This window comes from Dermacentor albipictus, chromosome 2 (assembly GCF_038994185.2).
Source record: "Dermacentor albipictus isolate Rhodes 1998 colony chromosome 2, USDA_Dalb.pri_finalv2, whole genome shotgun sequence".
NCBI classification, from domain to species: domain Eukaryota; kingdom Metazoa; phylum Arthropoda; class Arachnida; order Ixodida; family Ixodidae; genus Dermacentor; species Dermacentor albipictus.
Window position 1 is genome coordinate 73,418,910 of NC_091822.1, and position 23,057 is coordinate 73,441,966.

The 23,057-nt window shown below is 43.8% G+C and overlaps 5 non-coding genes across 5 annotated transcripts; all 5 read left to right on the forward strand.

Annotated features, from left to right (window-relative positions):
• Positions 1–8,138: 8,138 nt before the first annotated feature.
• On the forward strand, positions 8,139–8,264 carry LOC139056486 (U5 spliceosomal RNA). Its single transcript, XR_011512373.1, has one exon. It is a non-coding gene; the product is annotated as a U5 spliceosomal RNA (small nuclear RNA).
• Positions 8,265–11,400: 3,136 nt separating this feature from the next.
• LOC139056501 (U5 spliceosomal RNA) lies at positions 11,401–11,526 on the forward strand. The gene has a single exon (XR_011512388.1). It is a non-coding gene; the product is annotated as a U5 spliceosomal RNA (small nuclear RNA).
• A 3,130-nt stretch (positions 11,527–14,656) lies between these two features.
• Positions 14,657–14,782, forward strand: LOC139056503 (U5 spliceosomal RNA). Its single transcript, XR_011512389.1, has one exon. It is a non-coding gene; the product is annotated as a U5 spliceosomal RNA (small nuclear RNA).
• A 3,136-nt stretch (positions 14,783–17,918) lies between these two features.
• Positions 17,919–18,044, forward strand: LOC139056558 (U5 spliceosomal RNA). Its single transcript, XR_011512442.1, has one exon. It is a non-coding gene; the product is annotated as a U5 spliceosomal RNA (small nuclear RNA).
• A 3,136-nt stretch (positions 18,045–21,180) lies between these two features.
• Positions 21,181–21,306, forward strand: LOC139056559 (U5 spliceosomal RNA). The gene has a single exon (XR_011512443.1). It is a non-coding gene; the product is annotated as a U5 spliceosomal RNA (small nuclear RNA).
• Positions 21,307–23,057: the final 1,751 nt, after the last annotated feature.

Genomic DNA, 23,057 nt, shown 5'->3' on the forward strand with positions numbered 1-23,057 from the left:
CTCGTCTTGGGTGGGGGGTGTAAGCCCCGCTACGGGCGGCTGCAAAACAAACCCATACGGACGGCGCGGGCCATCTGGGCAGGGGACATGCGTCTCGACGAGATTGTTTCCACACTTGAGTAATGGCTGTTAACGGTTGACCCAGAGCGGGGCCTTGTAAGCAAGCAGAGTAACGACGCCGTCGGCACCCAGGGCTGCCGCACAGTTCGGGGAGCGGAGAAGACCATCAGCGCCACATTAGCGGTCGCGCATCACAGTAAAAAAAAGGGAGCTTCGGACCCCCGTCGCATTGTGCTCCCTGGGAATCCCCACAGGCGTTTCCCTTGCGCGCGGCCGGCTGGCGGGGGTAAACTTCCCAGCTGGGATCTCCCCGACTGGGCGTCAAACGCCGTAACGGGCGGGCGCGTCTGACTTCCGCGGTGCTCTCATCGGCACCCTTGAAGAATGCTTGGTTCGGGTCTGGCCGCGGGCAACGGAGATAGCGCGGCCTCAAGCAGGCGCGCCAGCCTCATGGCCTTTTATGGATTTGCACCGCGCGCTGTCCGGTGTAGGGATTCTTTGAGCCGCAAAAGAGCCTGCGCTTTTGTCTCGGTTCCGAAGCGCCGTGGGAACGTCTTCTTCGGCTTACAGCCCGGACACGAGGCCGACCTCGGCGGGTGGGCAATTAGCCCGGGCTCCTCTGTGACGGTTTGGCTTGCAAACAATTGCTTGTTTATGGCGCCGCATGGCCTGCGGGTTCTTGGAATCCGATCGCGTCGCGCACATGTTCGAGCACTGGAAAACATGGTCCCGACGATCCCAGGCTTTTAGGTTTTGTGAATGTATTTTGTTGGGCAGTGCTTGTTGCGCCGGCTGTGCTCGAGAGCCGTTGCTCGGAACTTGCGATGTGTACAGCTGGCATGACCCTCACCCCTTTGTTGTTGTATATTGTGTATTTCGGGTGAGGATTCTGCACTGTGAACTGTACTAAAAAAAGATGTTCTTTGACTTTTGGTTGTTCGACTGGCCAATCCCGCACGCAAGTTCTGCTGAACGCAGTGATTGGTGAATGGATTGTCCAGTTGAGACGCAACCCGGCGGCAATTCGCCAGCAAAGATTGTGGGCGGAGCGTTGCGTCTACAAAATGCGGCCGCGGCGCTCCGAAGAGAGTTCTGGACCTGGCTTCGGTGCTAAGCACCATCGGCTCTGCCGAAATAGGGTCGCCCTATGTGGTCCAAACCAGTGTAGCTATTTGTAACCGATGTACTGTTGAAACTATGCAATCTTGTAACCGAACTTTGTAATTTTATCTGTAAATACAAGTTGTTGTTCGTTCGTTACTGCAGCGGCTTTGTCCTTTCGAACCTAAGTCACCCATTGAGCCACCTGTGCAGACCGTCTCTGACGGTGCGTCTCGGACGCCGACGGTGGGGGTGAATTTCTACGAACCAATCGATCGATCGTTTTGGCATCGAATTCTTACTGGCGCAGTCGACAGGATAGGTTCGGAAGACCAGCTAAACGCTATCAAGACAGCGGTACATCTGCCAGAGGCATCCCAAGAGCTAGCAGCACCTCCGGTGTCTGCAATTGGCTCAAGCCTTGGAGGAGGTAGCCCAACAGCGAGACATCGCTAGGCGACGCACCTCAGCGAGTAAGACGTCGAGGCGCCGACTGAACCACAGCAAGGAAGCAGCCCGAGCGAGAGCGGCGCAGGAAAACCTCGACCCTCGTCCACCAGTGATCCTCGTCTGAAACGTGAGTTTCCTTTCCTCTTACTGTTCAGTCACTGCGGGGCTTCGAAGCTAATCATGATGCAGAACCACAGGGACGATGAGGATGGTCAGAGGGAGAGGGGTAGCAGTGATGGTGAAAGCGAGCCCTTTCTGTCTGAGCGGGAGATGGAGTTTAGACTAAAGATGGCTCAGGAACGTCGCCAGAGCCTTGCCCTTGAACTGGAGCTCGCCAGGGCACGTACAGCATCACCGTCGAGTGGTCGGGATGGCAGTGGCCGAGCGCTTGAGAATTACAGGAACACGGAATGGCGTAAATATTCAAAATTATTAGTTGGTGCTTTCCCCAAATTTCCCACAGACGCTGAGGTCCCCATTTGGTTCGAATCTGTAGAGCACACCTTGGAGGCCTACGAGGTGCCGCGAAGCTGTTGGGGTCAGATAGTTTTTCCGCTCCTAGCGGAGCGCATTGAGTACCTGTCAACACGTCTGACTCCCGCACAGCACCGTGATTATGAAGCTTTAAAGGAAGTCGTCCTTGATGAGCTGCAGTTGTCTCCCCTTGAATATCAAAAACGTTTTTTTGGGGTACGGAAGCGGAAGACCGAGACGTGGAAGAGTTTCACGACTCGTCTTGCCAGCTACCTAAATTTTTATGTGGCATCAAGAGACGTGTCAAATTTTGCGGAGCTGCTAGAACTCTTGGTGGCTGACCAGCTGAAAACAGTGTTGTCGGAAGAGGCGCTCAGGTACGTCAGGCTACGAGAGGGTGCAGGGTGGTACAAGGCCTCGGAAATTGCTAGACTTTTGCAAACTTTTGAGGACGCTCACGGCCGTGTAGACGTACCTAAGGGGCAACCTCGGGACACCAGCACTAAGGGCCCGGAAACTACAACTGGGAACCGCAGCAGCAGCGGTTTGGTTTCGCACCAAGGGCAGAGGACAAAACCGAAATCACCGTATCCACCCGCGGGACAGCAGAGGCCAACAGTTTGCTTTGAGTGCGGGTCAGCCGGGCACATTAGGCCAAATTGTCCCCGCATCCGCGAAAGGCTGGCGCACACGGCCGCCCAGCAGGAACAACCTGAGAGGCTCACCGCGCGGGTCGCGCTAGAGAACCCAGCTGTGGGTGACCGCTTGTTGTGTGTAGCTCTCAATTGTAAGGGCCGAAAAATGAAGGCAATAGTGGATACGGGTGCCGAGATAACTGTAGTTCGCGAAAGTGCCGTACCACCGGAATTAGCACAGTCGCATGGCAGGGTAAATCTCCGCGCAGCTTTTGGCGAACGAGTTGAAGCGAAACTCGTGGCGCTACCACTGACACTAAAACAGGGCCAACCCGTGTTTTCCAAAGTGGAGGAGGCGACGCCAGTATTGTGCGCACTCACGGATAGGCTGAGCGTGAGCGCGGATTGCCTGCTCTCAGCAGACGATTGGAGCGCACTCCAGAAGAGTCGGGACGAGGCTTGCGAGCCGCCCCCCAACAAGCTCCCGCCGAGCAGCAGCGCAGATCTGTTTACAGCCGTAGGACTAGATGGTGAACGGGTTAATCCCGAACAGCCGATTATCGGTGCGAGCAGGGGCGATGCGCTGCATCCGAACGAGGAAAGGGGAGAGGAAGAATCCCCCGGTAGCTCCGATAAAGTAAGGGGTGATGCCGGGATGTTAGCGGAGGAACAAAAAAGTGACGCGACGGTCAGCAGGGTTCTCGGCAGTAGGGCCCTCCTGTCCGCAGAGAGTATGTCACATTTCGAACCACCGGAGCGAGCGTTAGTGAACGAGGTGTTCGGGACACATGCCGCCTTGTTTGCCACCGAAACGGGGATAGCGCGAGTGAGCGAGCACCGCATAGAACTGATGGAAGGAGCCGCGCCAAAGCATTGCCGCCCCAACCGCATTCCGTCGTCTCCTGAGGCCAGCGAGGCATTCGAAGGTCTCGAGAGTGCTCTGTGCAGTGCCGTCGAGCTAGCGACTCCAGACTCAAGCAAGCCGTTTTGGCTACTCGCTGATTCCTCTCCAATTGCTTGGGGTGCATGTCTAGCTCAGATGACCGACAATGGCAAAGAGTGCCACATTGCTTTTGCCAGCCACCGCTTCACGCCCACGCAGATGCTGTGGTCAACGATGGAACGCAAGGCGTTTGGCGTCATCTCGGCTATCAAAAAGTTCGACATGTAGGCCTTGGGCATGAAAATATTGGTATCCGATCATAATCCTGTGACGTACATCACTCAGTCCGCGCCTCGGAAAGCAAAATCGACACGCTGGGCTTTAGCGATGCAGCGCTATGATATAGTGGTGCGACACAGAAGGGGAATCATACATACTAACGCCGACGCACTTTCGCGTCTGACGAACCATTGCTGGGAAAAGGATGTAAAAGATAGGTAACCCGCAGTGACGGAAAGTGGAGGCGAGGGAACAAGTGTGATGTGATGTGATATGACTGCGTTAACCACACAGACGACCTTGGACGATGAACTCATGCTTCCGCATTTCTGTGTGTACCTTGTTCTTTTAGTGTGTTTGTTTTGCGAGTGTCGTTGTCTAAGCTCAATGATGTATGTTTGTATGTTTTCCCCCCAAACTAGAGGCTGACAGTGTCCTCCCGGCTCATATTTGTACGATACTGCATATTATAGTTTCATGACGCGAGCCCTGTTGCATCAGGGAAGCCTTACTATTTGTTTCGTTCGTGTATTTGCTTCGTGTGTGTTTAGGTTGTACCTATTTTACGGTGAAACTTATTCATGTGTTCACTTTCTACGGAATGCGCCGCGTAGAGTGCTCATCATATGGCGCTGGCATTTATTTGGGTTGTTTCAGTAAACGAGCCAGCTTACTTGGGCGAACCAGCGAGCCAGCTTACTGTCATGAGCGAGGCGCGGCTCACGCATTTCCTATGTGTGCGAACTCGGACCATCGTTAAAACGCGCTGCCTAAGATTGGCTGGTAACTTTTAATTGTCATGTCCAGATGCGGCGTATGTACAAGTTTACACGCAGCATGCTTTTGTTTTGGTTTGTTTTGGTTTCTGCTTCGACAACACTGTAAGCGAGTTGTTGTCTCGTCTTGGGTGGGGGGTGTAAGCCCCGCTACGGGCGGCTGCAAAACAAACCCATACGGACGGCGCGGGCCATCTGGGCAGGGGACATGCGTCTCGACGAGATTGTTTCCACACTTGAGTAATGGCTGTTAACGGTTGACCCAGAGCGGGGCCTTGTAAGCAAGCAGAGTAACGACGCCGTCGGCACCCAGGGCTGCCGCACAGTTCGGGGAGCGGAGAAGACCATCAGCGCCACATTAGCGGTCGCGCATCACAGTAAAAAAAAGGGAGCTTCGGACCCCCGTCGCATTGTGCTCCCTGGGAATCCCCACAGGCGTTTCCCTTGCGCGCGGCCGGCTGGCGGGGGTAAACTTCCCAGCTGGGATCTCCCCGACTGGGCGTCAAACGCCGTAACGGGCGGGCGCGTCTGACTTCCGCGGTGCTCTCATCGGCACCCTTGAAGAATGCTTGGTTCGGGTCTGGCCGCGGGCAACGGAGATAGCGCGGCCTCAAGCAGGCGCGCCAGCCTCATGGCCTTTTATGGATTTGCACCGCGCGCTGTCCGGTGTAGGGATTCTTTGAGCCGCAAAAGAGCCTGCGCTTTTGTCTCGGTTCCGAAGCGCCGTGGGAACGTCTTCTTCGGCTTACAGCCCGGACACGAGGCCGACCTCGGCGGGTGGGCAATTAGCCCGGGCTCCTCTGTGACGGTTTGGCTTGCAAACAATTGCTTGTTTATGGCGCCGCATGGCCTGCGGGTTCTTGGAATCCGATCGCGTCGCGCACATGTTCGAGCACTGGAAAACATGGTCCCGACGATCCCAGGCTTTTAGGTTTTGTGAATGTATTTTGTTGGGCAGTGCTTGTTGCGCCGGCTGTGCTCGAGAGCCGTTGCTCGGAACTTGCGATGTGTACAGCTGGCATGACCCTCACCCCTTTGTTGTTGTATATTGTGTATTTCGGGTGAGGATTCTGCACTGTGAACTGTACTAAAAAAAGATGTTCTTTGACTTTTGGTTGTTCGACTGGCCAATCCCGCACGCAAGTTCTGCTGAACGCAGTGATTGGTGAATGGATTGTCCAGTTGAGACGCAACCCGGCGGCAATTCGCCAGCAAAGATTGTGGGCGGAGCGTTGCGTCTACAAAATGCGGCCGCGGCGCTCCGAAGAGAGTTCTGGACCTGGCTTCGGTGCTAAGCACCATCGGCTCTGCCGAAATAGGGTCGCCCTATGTGGTCCAAACCAGTGTAGCTATTTGTAACCGATGTACTGTTGAAACTATGCAATCTTGTAACCGAACTTTGTAATTTTATCTGTAAATACAAGTTGTTGTTCGTTCGTTACTGCAGCGGCTTTGTCCTTTCGAACCTAAGTCACCCATTGAGCCACCTGTGCAGACCGTCTCTGACGGTGCGTCTCGGACGCCGACGGTGGGGGTGAATTTCTACGAACCAATCGATCGATCGTTTTGGCATCGAATTCTTACTAATACAGTTTTTGTAAAGACACTTTGTAAGCGTATACAAAATTTTTAAAAGAAATATAACATCATCTGTCCTAATCAGCATGGCTTCTGGCGCCAAAGATCAACGTCTTTCGCAGTTGTTGTTCTTACACAACTCATAAATACTGCACTGCATAATAACAAACTAGCCTTAGTAGTTTACTTAGATGTATCCAAAGCTTTCGATGCGGTAGATCAGACAATACTGTGCAACAGAAATTGGAAAATTAGTGTCTGAAATGAAATATTTATAATCCAATTAAATGTTATTTTTCAAATAGGAAACAATATGTTGCTGTAAACAATCTAACCTCTCTACTACAAAACACTATTTTCTGGCTTCTGCAAGGTTCCTTGTTGGGCCTCTGTTTTCTTTATAATAACGATCTTCCGTCAGGTCTGAAGGATTCTGAACCTATTATGCATGCCGATGACATAGCATTACTTTCCACAGGCGATAATTTAGAGGAACTGAAATGTACATTTAATGAAGAACTTAGCCAAGTATCACAATGGTACATAAGTAATCAGCTGACTCTTTATAACCAGAAAATAAAGTACGCCGTGTTTCACTCGCGAATAATATAAATTATCACCACGTTGCATCAATTATTAACAACAAGAATGCGCTCAGCGTGACGCAATGCAAGTTATATCTTGGTGCTGTGTTTGAGTCTCATATGCACTGGAAGGAACAAATTATTACTGTCTGCTCCAAATGAAGTCATGGCTGTCATGTATTACTAAAAGCTGTAGAGTGCTTTGGTCTTTCGATTTCACGCGTTCTGTATTTCTCATTTGCGCTCAGCGATTTGTGCTATTGCCTGCAAACGAGGGGCAAGACATACAAAACATATTGAGACCATGTTTGTCGCCTTCAATAACGTGCTATTCGTATGATAAATTATTCAAGAAATTCTCACCCATGTATGTCCTTTCTGAACAGCTACGGATGTTATCCGTATCAATTTCACATAAATTGAAGATAGCTGAAGTAGTAAATGGATTAATAAGGTCCAATAACGAGCTGCTGCTTACTATTTTCAGATTATCAATGAAACAAACAGGAGCAGCTACAAACAGCCTATTTACCTTCCCGCCTTCTCATTATACATACAGCCATAGACCTGTACAATATAAAGGAGCCTATGTGTGTAATGAAGTTCCAAACGAAGTAATGCAAAGGAATGATATTTTAGCATCGTTAAAACATCTTTTCGTCTTTACTGTGGAACTACTGGAATGAAGAAGCGTGTAAATAAGTTTACAAAAAAAGAAACAGCTTGTTTTTATTTTTGATGCCCTGTCGGTGCTTTGGTCGTTCTTTGGACTTTGGACTCTGCTTCGGTCGAATATACCACAAAGTTATATACTGAAGCTTGCCAATTTTCTTGCGTGTCACTGAAGTGTGTTGTGATTGAGCCCATTCAACAAAAAGTCTGCCAGTATTATAGTACTTGTTTAGAGTGGGGGCCCATCACTAGCCTTGAAGGCTATGGGTGGGACCAACTGCGTGTGTACTGGATTTTAGAACTAATAATAAAAAGTATCCGGTTAAAAAACAGGCCAGCGCATGCGTTTAAATCTTCGATGTTCAACACCAGATGGCGACAGCAGCGCATAAAAATGGCAGTCGTGCAGTGCAAGCAATCCGGGCTATTTTTAACACTGTTATTAGCTTTTAAACGTGAATACGGAAACATTTAAAATTTCTCTATTAACAAGTACATGTCGAAAAGCCCAGGCAGGTATACACTTGCTAAAGAATAACATGAGTTGAGGTTTCAGCATGCAAATTTGAGAATAGCTTGAAGGTTCGCTTGACCAAGTAAGTGACACCATTTAGCAGACCAGTCTCGCACAGCATAGGTAATTTCATCGCTCAGGTCTCTCCTCAAATCCACGTATTAATCTTTCGCCTTTTACTAAAGATTACCGTGGGGAGGGACACTCCAATGAGCCTATAGGCAAATTTTTGAGAGGCCTTGCCCGTTTGGGCAGGGCCTACCATTCCAATCAAAAGAAAGATTTACGTTGTTGATTGGCGCGATATCGATGAGCAAGCGTATCTGGTGTTGCCGCAGTGGCAGTCCGAGCGCAGTTACCGCTCCTGTGCATCATCGCGCAATAATAGCGTTACTGTCAGAAAAGTCTAACCTGCGCCTGCGCGCGCCGTTGTCGGCGTACGGATCCGTAACAGCGTGGCGTATAGGCGTAAGCTGTTCGAAAGAGCATTAATACGTTCGGAGAAAGCTTTTTAAACAGAAGCAACTCGCGCCCCGATACCTAAACTACTAACTAGATCCCATCCTGTGCCATATTACTTAAGCTGCACAGGCTGGTCCTTGCGGCGAGTTGATTGCAGACCATTAATCCATTATTGTTCCTATTGAGCAACACTACATTCGGTACATAGTAAAACACTGAGTAAGATAGACTAGGTCCGGCTGCGTGAAATATTAGAACGAACAGATTTCATTACGGCATATGATAAACACGTTGATACCGAGTACATGAAATTTCTAGATACACTTAAAAATGCCGTTAAACGGCGGTCTGTGACGACCCATAAAAATACATCTACCCAAAGTGTCCTTGGATGAAAACTGAAATATTAACATTGTAAAAACATAAATGGTACCACAAATGGTAACAGTTCACATCAAACGAATCTTACCTAACTCAATTTAAACGCTATCTAAAGCTATCTATGTTCTCTATGAGGAAAAGGAAAAAAACATGTTATTCATCTCTCGTGAAGCAGGAGCATGTAAATACAAAAAAACATTGGGACACGGTAAATTACGCAATCGGCTTAGGATCGAACATCTCTACTTTCCCTGAAACTGTTGACGAAGGTACAGTTGAATCATTTGGTACCTATTTTGCCTCCGTAGAGCCTAAGGTAGCTGCACAAGTACATGCTGATGTTCCTTCAGTGAAAATGGCAGAGCGTGACAACAACACTTTTGCATTGCCTCACATAGAAATTGAAGAATTAGTTACAACAGTAAACAACCCTTCAGTCTCTAAGGCGGCAGAACCTGATTGATGCATTACCTGTTAGGCTGATAAAAAACAACTTTGATATGCTGGGAATCTATCTACTGCATATCTTAAACCATACGTTGGAAAATGGAGTGTATCCTGATCAACTGCAGGTCAAGAAGGTCATATCCATCTTTAATAGCGGTGAGCGATCCGACATAGAAAAGTACAGGCCTATATCGCTGCTAAATGCAATCAATACAGTTTTTGTAAAGACACTTTGTAAGCGTATACAAAATTTTTAAAAGAAATATAACATCATCTGTCCTAATCAGCATGGCTTCTGGCGCCAAAGATCAACGTCTTTCGCAGTTGTTGTTCTTACACAACTCATAAATACTGCACTGCATAATAACAAACTAGCCTTAGTAGTTTACTTAGATGTATCCAAAGCTTTCGATGCGGTAGATCAGACAATACTGTGCAACAGAAATTGGAAAATTAGGGTCTGAAAGGAAATATTTATAATCCAATTAAATGTTATTTTTCAAATAGGAAACAATATGTTGCTGTAAACAATCTAACCTCTCTACTACAAAACACTATTTTCTGGCTTCTGCAAGGTTCCTTGCTGGGCCTCTGTTTTCTTTATAATAACGATCTTCCGTCAGGTCTGAAGGATTCTGAACCTATTATGCATGGCGATGACATAGCATTACTTTCCACAGGCGATAATTTAGAGGAACTGAAATGTACATTTAATGAAGAACTTAGCCAAGTATCACAATGGTACATAAGTAATCAGCTGACTCTTTATAACCAGAAAATAAAGTACGCCGTGTTTCACTCGCGAATAATATAAATTATCACCACGTTGCATCAATTATTAACAACAAGAATGCGCTCAGCGTGACGCAATGCAAGTTATATCTTGGTGCTGTGTTTGAGTCTGATATGCACTGGAAGGAACAAATTATTACTGTCTGCTCCAAATGAAGTCATGGCTGTCATGTATTACTAAAAGCTGTAGAGTGCTTTGGTCTTTCGATTTCACGCGTTCTGTATTTCTCATTTGCGCTCAGCGATTTGTGCTATTGCCTGCAAACGAGGGGCAAGACATACAAAACATATTGAGATCATGTTTGTCGCCTTCAATAACGTGCTATTCGTATGATAAATTATTCAAGAAATTCTCACCCATGTATGTCCTTTCTGAACAGCTACGGATGTTATCCGTATCAATTTCACATAAATTGAAGATAGCTGAAGTAGTAAATGGATTAATAAGGTCCAATAACGAGCTGCTGCTTACTATTTTCAGATTATCAATGAAACAAACAGGAGCAGCTACAAACAGCCTATTTACCTTCCCGCCTTCTCATTATACATACAGCCATAGACCTATACAATATAAAGGAAACTACGTGTGTAATGAAGTTCCAAACGAAGTAATGCAAAGGAATGATATTTTAGCATCGTTAAAACATCTTTTCCTCTTTACTATGGAACTACTGGAATGAAGAAGCGTGTAAATAAGTTTACAAAAAAAGAAACAGCTTGTTTTTATTTTTGATGCCCTGTCGGTGCTTTGGTCGTTCTTTGGACTTTGGACTCTGCTTCGGTCGAATATACCACAAAGTTATATACTGAAGCTTGCCAATTTTCTTGCGTGTCACTGAAGTGTGTTGTGATTGAGCCCATTCAACAAAAAGTCTGCCAGTATTATAGTACTTGTTTAGAGTGTGGGCCCATCACTAGCCTTGAAGGCTATGGGTGGGACCAACTGCGTGTGTACTGGATTTTAGAACTAATAATAAAAAGTATCCGGTAAAAAAACAGGCCAGCGCATGCGTTTAAATCTTCGATGTTCAACACCAGATGGCGACAGCAGCGCATAAAAATGGCAGTCGTGCAGTGCAAGCAATCCGGGCTATTTTTAACACTGTTATTAGCTTTTAAACGTGAATACGGAAACATTTAAAATTTCTCTATTAACAAGTACATGTCGAAAAGCCCAGGCAGGTATACACTTGCTAAAGAATAACATGAGTTGAGGTTTCAGCATGCAAATTTGAGAATAGCTTGAAGGTTCGCTTGGCCAAGTAAGTGACACCATTTAGCAGACCAGTCTCGCACAGCATAGGTAATTTCATCGCTCAGGTCTCTCCTCAAATCCACGTATTAATCTTTCGCCTTTTACTAAAGATTACCGTGGGGAGGGACACTCCAATGAGCCTATAGGCCAATTTTTGAGAGGCCTTGCCCGTTTGGGCAGGGCCTACCATTCCAATCAAAAGAAAGATTTACGTTGTTGATTGGCGCGATATCGATGAGCAAGCGTATCTGGTGTTGCCGCAGTGGCAGTCCGAGCGCAGTTACCGCTCCTGTGCATCATCGCGCAATAATAGCGTTACTGTCAGAAAAGTCTAACCTGCGCGCGCCGTTGTCGGCGTACGGATCCGTAACAGCGTGGCGTATAGGCGTAAGCTGTTCGAAAGAGCATTAATACGTTCGGAGAAAGCTTTTTAAACAGAAGCAACTCGCGCCCCGATACCTCAACTACTAACTAGATCCCATCCTGTGCCATATTACTTAAGCTGCGCAGGCTGGTCCTTGCGGCGAGTTGATTGCAGACCATTAATCCATTATTGTTCCTATTGAGAAACAACACATTCGGCACATAGTAAAACACTGAGTAAGATAGACTAGGTCCGGCTGCGTGAAATATTAGAACGAACAGATTTCATTACGGCATAGGATAAACACGTTGATACCGAGTACATGAAATTTCTAGATACACTTAAAAATGCCGTTAAACGGCGGTCTGTGACGACCCATAAAAATACATCTACCCAAAGTGTCCTTGGATGAACACTGAAATATTAACATTGTAAAAACATAAATGGTACCACAAATGGTAACAGTTCACATCAAACGAATCTTACCTAACTCAATTTAAACGCTATCTAAAGCTATCTATGTTCTCTATGAGGAAAAGGAAAAAAACATGTTATTCATCTCTCGTGAAGCAGGCGCATGTAAATACAAAAAAACATTGGGACACGGTAAATTACGCAATCGGCTTAGGATCGAACATCTCTACTTTCCCTGAAACTGTTGACGAAGGTACAGTTGAATCATTTGGTACCTATTTTGCCTCCGTAGAGCCTAAGGTAGCTGCACAAGTACATGCTGATGTTCCTTCAGTGAAAATGGCAGAGCGTGACAACAACACTTTTGCATTGCCTCACATAGAAATTGAAGAATTAGTTACAACAGTAAACAACCCTTCAGTCTCTAAGGCGGCAGAACCTGACTGATGCATTACCTGTTAGGCTGATAAAAAACAACTTTGATATGCTGGGAATCTATCTACTGCATATCTTAAACCATACGTTGGAAAATGGAGTGTATCCTGATCAACTGCAGGTCAAGAAGGTCATATCCATCTTTAATAGCGGTGAGCGATCCGACATAGAAAAGTACAGGCCTATATCGCTGCTAAATGCAATCAATACAGTTTTTGTAAAGACACTTTGTAAGCGTATACAAAATTTTTAAAAGAAATATAACATCATCTGTCCTAATCAGCATGGCTTCTGGCGCCAATGATCAACGTCTTTCGCAGTTGTTGTTCTTACACAACTCATAAATACTGCACTGCATAATAACAAACTAGCCTTAGTAGTTTACTTAGATGTATCCAAAGCTTTCGATGCGGTAGATCAGACAATACTGTGCAACAGAAATTGGAAAATTAGGGTCTGAAAGGAAATATTTATAATCCAATTAAATGTTATTTTTCAAATAGGAAACAATATGTTGCTGTAAACAATCTAACCTCTCTACTACAAAACACTATTTTCTGGCTTCTGCAAGGTTCCTTGTTGGGCCTCTGTTTTCTTTATAATAACGATCTTCCGTCAGGTCTGAAGGATTCTGAACCTATTATGCATGCCGATGACATAGCATTACTTTCCACAGGCGATAATTTAGAGGAACTGAAATGTACATTTAATGAAGAACTTAGCCAAGTATCACAATGGTACATAAGTAATCAGCTGACTCTTTATAACCAGAAAATAAAGTACGCCGTGTTTCACTCGCGAATAATATAAATTATCACCACGTTGCATCAATTATTAACAACAAGAATGCGCTCAGCGTGACGCAATGCAAGTTATATCTTGGTGCTGTGTTTGAGTCTGATATGCACTGGAAGGAACAAATTATTACTGTCTGCTCCAAATGAAGTCATGGCTGTCATGTATTACTAAAAGCTGTAGAGTGCTTTGGTCTTTCGATTTCACGCGTTCTGTATTTCTCATTTGCGCTCAGCGATTTGTGCTATTGCCTGCAAACGAGGGGCAAGACATACAAAACATATTGAGACCATGTTTGTCGCCTTCAATAACGTGCTATTCGTATGATAAATTATTCAAGAAATTCTCACCCATGTATGTCCTTTCTGAACAGCTACGGATGTTATCCGTATCAATTTCACATAAATTGAAGATAGCTGAAGTAGTAAATGGATTAATAAGGTCCAATAACGAGCTGCTGCTTACTATTTTCAGATTATCAATGAAACAAACAGGAGCAGCTACAAACAGCCTATTTACCTTCCCGCCTTCTCATTATACATACAGCCATAGACCTATACAATATAAAGGAAACTACGTGTGTAATGAAGTTCCAAACGAAGTAATGCAAAGGAATGATATTTTAGCATCGTTAAAACATCTTTTCCTCTTTACTATGGAACTACTGGAATGAAGAAGCGTGTAAATAAGATTACAAAAAAAGAAACAGCTTGTTTTTATTTTTGATGCCCTGTCGGTGCTTTGGTCGTTCTTTGGACTTTGGACTCTGCTTCGGTCGAATATACCACAAAGTTATATACTGAAGCTTGCCAATTTTCTTGCGTGTCACTGAAGTGTGTTGTGATTGAGCCCATTCAACAAAAAGTCTGCCAGTATTATAGTACTTGTTTAGAGTGTGGGCCCATCACTAGCCTTGAAGGCTATGGGTGGGACCAACTGCGTGTGTACTGGATTTTAGAACTAATAATAAAAAGTATCCGGTAAAAAAACAGGCCAGCGCATGCGTTTAAATCTTCGATGTTCAACACCAGATGGCGACAGCAGCGCATAAAAATGGCAGTCGTGCAGTGCAAGCAATCCGGGCTATTTTTAACACTGTTATTAGCTTTTAAACGTGAATGCGGAAACATTTAAAATTTCTCTATTAACAAGTACATGTCGAAAAGCCCAGGCAGGTATACACTTGCTAAAGAATAACATGAGTTGAGGTTTCAGCATGCAAATTTGAGAATAGCTTGAAGGTTCGCTTGGCCAAGTAAGTGACACCATTTAGCAGACCAGTCTCGCACAGCATAGGTAATTTCATCGCTCAGGTCTCTCCTCAAATCCACGTATTAATCTTTCGCCTTTTACTAAAGATTACCGTGGGGAGGGACACTCCAATGAGCCTATAGGCCAATTTTTGAGAGGCCTTGCCCGTTTGGGCAGGGCCTACCATTCCAATCAAAAGAAAGATTTACGTTGTTGATTGGCGCGATATCGATGAGCAAGCGTATCTGGTGTTGCCGCAGTGGCAGTCCGAGCGCAGTTACCGCTCCTGTGCATCATCGCGCAATAATAGCGTTACTGTCAGAAAAGTCTAACCTGCGCCTGCGCGCGCCGTTGTCGGCGTACGGATCCGTAACAGCGTGGCGTATAGGCGTAAGCTGTTCGAAAGAGCATTAATACGTTCGGAGAAAGCTTTTTAAACAGAAGCAACTCGCGCCCCGATACCTCAACTACTAACTAGATCCCATCCTGTGCCATATTACTTAAGCTGCGCAGGCTGGTCCTTGCGGCGAGTTGATTGCAGACCATTAATCCATTATTCTTCCTATTGAGAAACACTACATTCGGTACATAGTAAAACACTGAGTAAGATAGACTAGGTCCGGCTGCGTGAAATATTAGAACGAACAGATTTCATTACGGCATATGATAAACACGTTGATACCGAGTACATGAAATTTCTAGATACACTTAAAAATGCCGTTAAACGGCGGTCTGTGACGACCCATAAAAATACATCTACCCAAAGTGTCCTTAGATGAACACTGAAATATTAACATTGTAAAAACATAAATGGTACCACAAATGGTAACAGTTCACATCAAACGAATCTTACCTAACTCAATTTAAACGCTATCTAAAGCTATCTATGTTCTCTATGAGGAAAAGGAAAAAAACATGTTATTCATCTCTCGTGAAGCAGGCGCATGTAAATACAAAAAAACATTGGGACACGGTAAATTACGCAATCGGCTTAGGATCGAACATCTCTACTTTCCCTGAAACTGTTGACGAAGGTACAGTTGAATCATTTGGTACCTATTTTGCCTCCGTAGAGCCTAAGGTAGCTGCACAAGTACATGCTGATGTTCCTTCAGTGAAAATGGCAGAGCCTGACAACAACACTTTTGCATTGCCTCACATAGAAATTGAAGAATTAGTTACAACAGTAAACAACCCTTCAGTCTCTAAGGCGGCAGAACCTGATTGATGCATTACCTGTTAGGCTGATAAAAAACAACTTTGATATGCTGGGAATCTATCTACTGCATATCTTAAACCATACGTTGGAAAATGGAGTGTATCCTGATCAACTGCAGGTCAAGAAGGTCATATCCATCTTTAATAGCGGTGAGCGATCCGACATAGAAAAGTACAGGCCTATATCGCTGCTAAATGCAATCAATACAGTTTTTGTAAAGACACTTTGTAAGCGTATACAAAATTTTTAAAAGAAATATAACATCATCTGTCCTAATCAGCATGGCTTCTGGCGCCAAAGATCAACGTCTTTCGCAGTTGTTGTTCTTACACAACTCATAAATACTGCACTGCATAATAACAAACTAGCCTTAGTAGTTTACTTAGATGTATCCAAAGCTTTCGATGCGGTAGATCAGACAATACTGTGCAACAGAAATTGGAAAATTAGTGTCTGAAATGAAATATTTATAATCCAATTAAATGTTATTTTTCAAATAGGAAACAATATGTTGCTGTAAACAATCTAACCTCTCTACTACAAAACACTATTTTCTGGCTTCTGCAAGGTTCCTTGTTGGGCCTCTGTTTTCTTTATAATAACGATCTTCCGTCAGGTCTGAAGGATTCTGAACCTATTATGCATGCCGATGACATAGCATTACTTTCCACAGGCGATAATTTAGAGGAACTGAAATGTACATTTAATGAAGAACTTAGCCAAGTATCACAATGGTACATAAGTAATCAGCTGACTCTTTATAACCAGAAAATAAAGTACGCCGTGTTTCACTCGCGAATAATATAAATTATCACCACGTTGCATCAATTATTAACAACAAGAATGCGCTCAGCGTGACGCAATGCAAGTTATATCTTGGTGCTGTGTTTGAGTCTGATATGCACTGGAAGGAACAAATTATTACTGTCTGCTCCAAATGAAGTCATGGCTGTCATGTATTACTAAAAGCTGTAGAGTGCTTTGGTCTTTCGATTTCACGCGTTCTGTATTTCTCATTTGCGCTCAGCGATTTGTGCTATTGCCTGCAAACGAGGGGCAAGACATACAAAACATATTGAGACCATGTTTGTCGCCTTCAATAACGTGCTATTCGTATGATAAATTATTCAAGAAATTCTCACCCATGTATGTCCTTTCTGAACAGCTACGGATGTTATCCGTATCAATTTCACATAAATTGAAGATAGCTGAAGTAGTAAATGGATTAATAAGGTCCAATAACGAGCTGCTGCTTACTATTTTCAGATTATCAATGAAACAAACAGGAGCAGCTACAAACAGCCTATTTACCTTCCCGCCTTCTCATTATACATACAGCCATAGACCTATACAATATAAAGGAAACTACGTGTGTAATGAAGTTCCAAACGAAGTAATGCAAAGGAATGATATTTTAGCATCGTTAAAACATCTTTTCCTCTTTACTATGGAACTACTGGAATGAAGAAGCGTGTAAATAAGTTTACAAAAAAAGAAACAGCTTGTTTTTATTTTTGATGCCCTGTCGGTGCTTTGGTCGTTCTTTGGACTTTGGACTCTGCTTCGGTCGAATATACCACAAAGTTATATACTGAAGCTTGCCAATTTTCTTGCGTGTCACTGAAGTGTGTTGTGATTGAGCCCATTCAACAAAAAGTCTGCCAGTATTATAGTACTTGTTTAGAGTGTGGGCCCATCACTAGCCTTGAAGGCTATGGGTGGGACCAACTGCGTGTGTACTGGATTTTAGAACTAATAATAAAAAGTATCCGGTAAAAAAACAGGCCAGCGCATGCGTTTAAATCTTCGATGTTCAACACCAGATGGCGACAGCAGCGCATAAAAATGGCAGTCGTGCAGTGCAAGCAATCCGGGCTATTTTTAACACTGTTATTAGCTTTTAAACGTGAATACGGAAACATTTAAAATTTCTCTATTAACAAGTACATGTCGAAAAGACCAGGCAGGTATACACTTGCTAAAGAATAACATGAGTTGAGGTTTCAGCATGCAAATTTGAGAATAGCTTGAAGGTTCGCTTGGCCAAGTAAGTGACACCATTTAGCAGACCAGTCTCGCACAGCATAGGTAATTTCATCGCTCAGGTCTCTCCTCAAATCCACGTATAAATCTTTCGCCTTTTACTAAAGATTACCGTGGGGAGGGACACTCCAATGAGCCTATAGGCCAATTTTTGAGAGGCCTTGCCCGTTTGGGCAGGGCCTACCATTCCAATCAAAAGAAAGATTTACGTTGTTGATTGGCGCGATATCGATGAGCAAGCGTATCTGGTGTTGCCGCAGTGGCAGTCCGAGCGCAGTTACCGCTCCTGTGCATCATCGCGCAATAATAGCGTTACTGTCAGAAAAGTCTAACCTGCGCCTGCGCGCGCCGTTGTCGGCGTACGGATCCGTAACAGCGTGGCGTATAGGCGTAAGCTGTTCGAAAGAGCATTAATACGTTCGGAGAAAGCTTTTTAAACAGAAGCAACTCGCGCCCCGATACCTCAACTACTAACTAGATCCCATCCTGTGCCATATTACTTAAGCTGCGCAGGCTGGTCCTTGCGGCGAGTTGATTGCAGACCATTAATCCATTATTGTTCCTATTGAGAAACACTACATTCGGTACATAGTAAAACACTGAGTAAGATAGACTAGGTCCGGCTGCGTGAAATATTAGAACGAACAGATTTCATTACGGCATATGATAAACACGTTGATACCGAGTACATGAAATTTCTAGATACACTTAAAAATGCCGTTAAACGGCGGTCTGTGACGACCCATAAAAATACATCTACCCAAAGTGTCCTTGGATGAACACTGAAATATTAACATTGTAAAAACATAAATGGTACCACAAATGGTAACAGTTCACATCAAACGAATCTTACCTAACTCAATTTAAACGCTATCTAAAGCTATCTATGTTCTCTATGAGGAAAAGGAAAAAAACATGTTATTCATCTCTCGTGAAGCAGGCGCATGTAAATACAAAAAAACATTGGGACACGGTAAATTACGCAATCGGCTTAGGATCGAACATCTCTACTTTCCCTGAAACTGTTGACGAAGGTACAGTTGAATCATTTGGTACCTATTTTGCCTCCGTAGAGCCTAAGGTAGCTGCACAAGTACATGCTGATGTTCCTTCAGTGAAAATGGCAGAGCGTGACAACAACACTTTTGCATTGCCTCACATAGAAATTGAAGAATTATTTACAACAGTAAACAACCCTTCAGTCTCTAAGGCGGCAGAACCTGATTGATGCATTACCTGTTAGGCTGATAAAAAACAACTTTGATATGCTGGGAATCTATCTACTGCATATCTTAAACCATACGTTGGAAAATGGAGTGTATCCTGATCAACTGCAGGTCAAGAAGGTCATATCCATCTTTAATAGCGGTGAGCGATCCGACATAGAAAAGTACAGGCCTATATCGCTGCTAAATGCAATCAATACAGTTTTTGTAAAGACACTTTGTAAGCGTATACAAAATTTTTAAAAGAAATATAACATCATCTGTCCTAATCAGCATGGCTTCTGGCGCCAAAGATCAACGTCTTTCGCAGTTGTTGTTCTTACACAACTCATAAATACTGCACTGCATAATAACAAACTAGCCTTAGTAGTTTACTTAGATGTATCCAAAGCTTTCGATGCGGTAGATCAGACAATACTGTGCAACAGAAATTGGAAAATTAGTGTCTGAAATGAAATATTTATAATCCAATTAAATGTTATTTTTCAAATAGGAAACAATATGTTGCTGTAAACAATCTAACCTCTCTACTACAAAACACTATTTTCTGGCTTCTGCAAGGTTCCTTGTTGGGCCTCTGTTTTCTTTATAATAACGATCTTCCGTCAGGTCTGAAGGATTCTGAACCTATTATGCATGCCGATGACATAGCATTACTTTCCACAGGCGATAATTTAGAGGAACTGAAATGTACATTTAATGAAGAACTTAGCCAAGTATCACAATGGTACATAAGTAATCAGCTGACTCTTTATAACCAGAAAATAAAGTACGCCGTGTTTCACTCGCGAATAATATAAATTATCACCACGTTGCATCAATTATTAACAACAAGAATGCGCTCAGCGTGACGCAATGCAAGTTATATCTTGGTGCTGTGTTTGAGTCTGATATGCACTGGAAGGAACAAATTATTACTGTCTGCTCCGAATGAAGTCATGGCTGTCATGTATTACTAAAAGCTGTAGAGTGCTTTGGTCTTTCGATTTCACGCGTTCTGTATTTCTCATTTGCGCTCAGCGATTTGTGCTATTGCCTGCAAACGAGGGGCAAGACATACAAAACATATTGAGACCATGTTTGTCGCCTTCAATAACGTGCTATTCGTATGATAAATTATTCAAGAAATTCTCACCCATGTATGTCCTTTCTGAACAGCTACGGATGTTATCCGTATCAATTTCACATAAATTGAAGATAGCTGAAGTAGTAAATGGATTAATAAGGTCCAATAACGAGCTGCTGCTTACTATTTTCAGATTATCAATGAAACAAACAGGAGCAGCTACAAACAGCCTATTTACCTTCCCGCCTTCTCATTATACATACAGCCATAGACCTATACAATATAAAGGAAACTACGTGTGTAATGAAGTTCCAAACGAAGTAATGCAAAGGAATGATATTTTAGCATCGTTAAAACATCTTTTCCTCTTTACTATGGAACTACTGGAATGAAGAAGCGTGTAAATAAGTTTACAAAAAAAGAAACAGCTTGTTTTTATTTTTGATGCCCTGTCGGTGCTTTGGTCGTTCTTTGGACTTTGGACTCTGCTTCGGTCGAATATACCACAAAGTTATATACTGAAGCTTGCCAATTTTCTTGCGTGTCACTGAAGTGTGTTGTGATTGAGCCCATTCAACAAAAAGTCTGCCAGTATTATAGTACTTGTTTAGAGTGTGGGCCCATCACTAGCCTTGAAGGCTATGGGTGGGACCAACTGCGTGTGTACTGGATTTTAGAACTAATAATAAAAAGTATCCGGTAAAAAAACAGGCCAGCGCATGCGTTTAAATCTTCGATGTTCAACACCAGATGGCGACAGCAGCGCATAAAAATGGCAGTCGTGCAGTGCAAGCAATCCGGGCTATTTTTAACACTGTTATTAGCTTTTAAACGTGAATACGGAAACATTTAAAATTTCTCTATTAACAAGTACATGTCGAAAAGACCAGGCAGGTATACACTTGCTAAAGAATAACATGAGTTGAGGTTTCAGCATGCAAATTTGAGAATAGCTTGAAGGTTCGCTTGGCCAAGTAAGTGACACCATTTAGCAGACCAGTCTCGCACAGCATAGGTAATTTCATCGCTCAGGTCTCTCCTCAAATCCACGTATAAATCTTTCGCCTTTTACTAAAGATTACCGTGGGGAGGGACACTCCAATGAGCCTATAGGCCAATTTTTGAGAGGCCTTGCCCGTTTGGGCAGGGCCTACCATTCCAATCAAAAGAAAGATTTACGTTGTTGATTGGCGCGATATCGATGAGCAAGCGTATCTGGTGTTGCCGCAGTGGCAGTCCGAGCGCAGTTACCGCTCCTGTGCATCATCGCGCAATAATAGCGTTACTGTCAGAAAAGTCTAACCTGCGCCTGCGCGCGCCGTTGTCGGCGTACGGATCCGTAACAGCGTGGCGTATAGGCGTAAGCTGTTCGAAAGAGCATTAATACGTTCGGAGAAAGCTTTTTAAACAGAAGCAACTCGCGCCCCGATACCTCAACTACTAACTAGATCCCATCCTGTGCCATATTACTTAAGCTGCGCAGGCTGGTCCTTGCGGCGAGTTGATTGCAGACCATTAATCCATTATTGTTCCTATTGAGAAACACTACATTCGGTACATAGTAAAACACTGAGTAAGATAGACTAGGTCCGGCTGCGTGAAATATTAGAACGAACAGATTTCATTACGGCATATGATAAACACGTTGATACCGAGTACATGAAATTTCTAGATACACTTAAAAATGCCGTTAAACGGCGGTCTGTGCCGACCCATAAAAATACATCTACCCAAAGTGTCCTTGGATGAACACTGAAATATTAACATTGTAAAAACATAAATGGTACCACAAATGGTAACAGTTCACATCAAACGAATCTTACCTAACTCAATTTAAACGCTATCTAAAGCTATCTATGTTCTCTATGAGGAAAAGGAAAAAAACATGTTATTCATCTCTCGTGAAGCAGGCGCATGTAAATACAAAAAAACATTGGGACACGGTAAATTACGCAATCGGCTTAGGATCGAACATCTCTACTTTCCCTGAAACTGTTGACGAAGGTACAGTTGAATCATTTGGTACCTATTTTGCCTCCGTAGAGCCTAAGGCAGCTGCACAAGTACATGCTGATGTTCCTTCAGTGAAAATGGCAGAGCGTGACAACAACACTTTTGCATTGCCTCACATAGAAATTGAAGAATTAGTTACAACAGTAAACAACCCTTCAGTCTCTAAGGCGGCAGAACCTGATTGATGCATTACCTGTTAGGCTGATAAAAAACAACTTTGATATGCTGGGAATCTATGTACTGCATATCTTAAACCATACGTTGGAAAATGGAGTGTATCCTGATCAACTGCAGGTCAAGAAGGTCATATCCATCTTTAATAGCGGTGAGCGATCCGACATAGAAAAGTACAGGCCTATATCGCTGCTAAATGCAATCAATACAGTTTTTGTAAAGACACTTTGTAAGCGTATACAAAATTTTTAAAAGAAATATAACATCATCTGTCCTAATCAGCATGGCTTCTGGCGCCAAAGATCAACGTCTTTCGCAGTTGTTGTTCTTACACAACTCATAAATACTGCACTGCATAATAACAAACTAGCTTTAGTAGTTTACTTAGATGTATCCAAAGCTTTCGATGCAGTAGATCAGACAATACTGTGCAACAGAAATTGGAAAATTAGTGTCTGAAAGGAAATATTTATAATCCAATTAAATGTTATTTTTCAAATAGGAAACAATATGTTGCTGTAAACAATCTAACCTCTCTACTACAAAACACTATTTTCTGGCTTCTGCAAGGTTCCTTGCTGGGCCTCTGTTTTCTTTATAATAACGATCTTCCGTCAGGTCTGAAGGATTCTGAACCTATTATGCATGCCGATGACATAGCATTACTTTCCACAGGCGATAATTTAGAGGAACTGAAATGTACATTTAATGAAG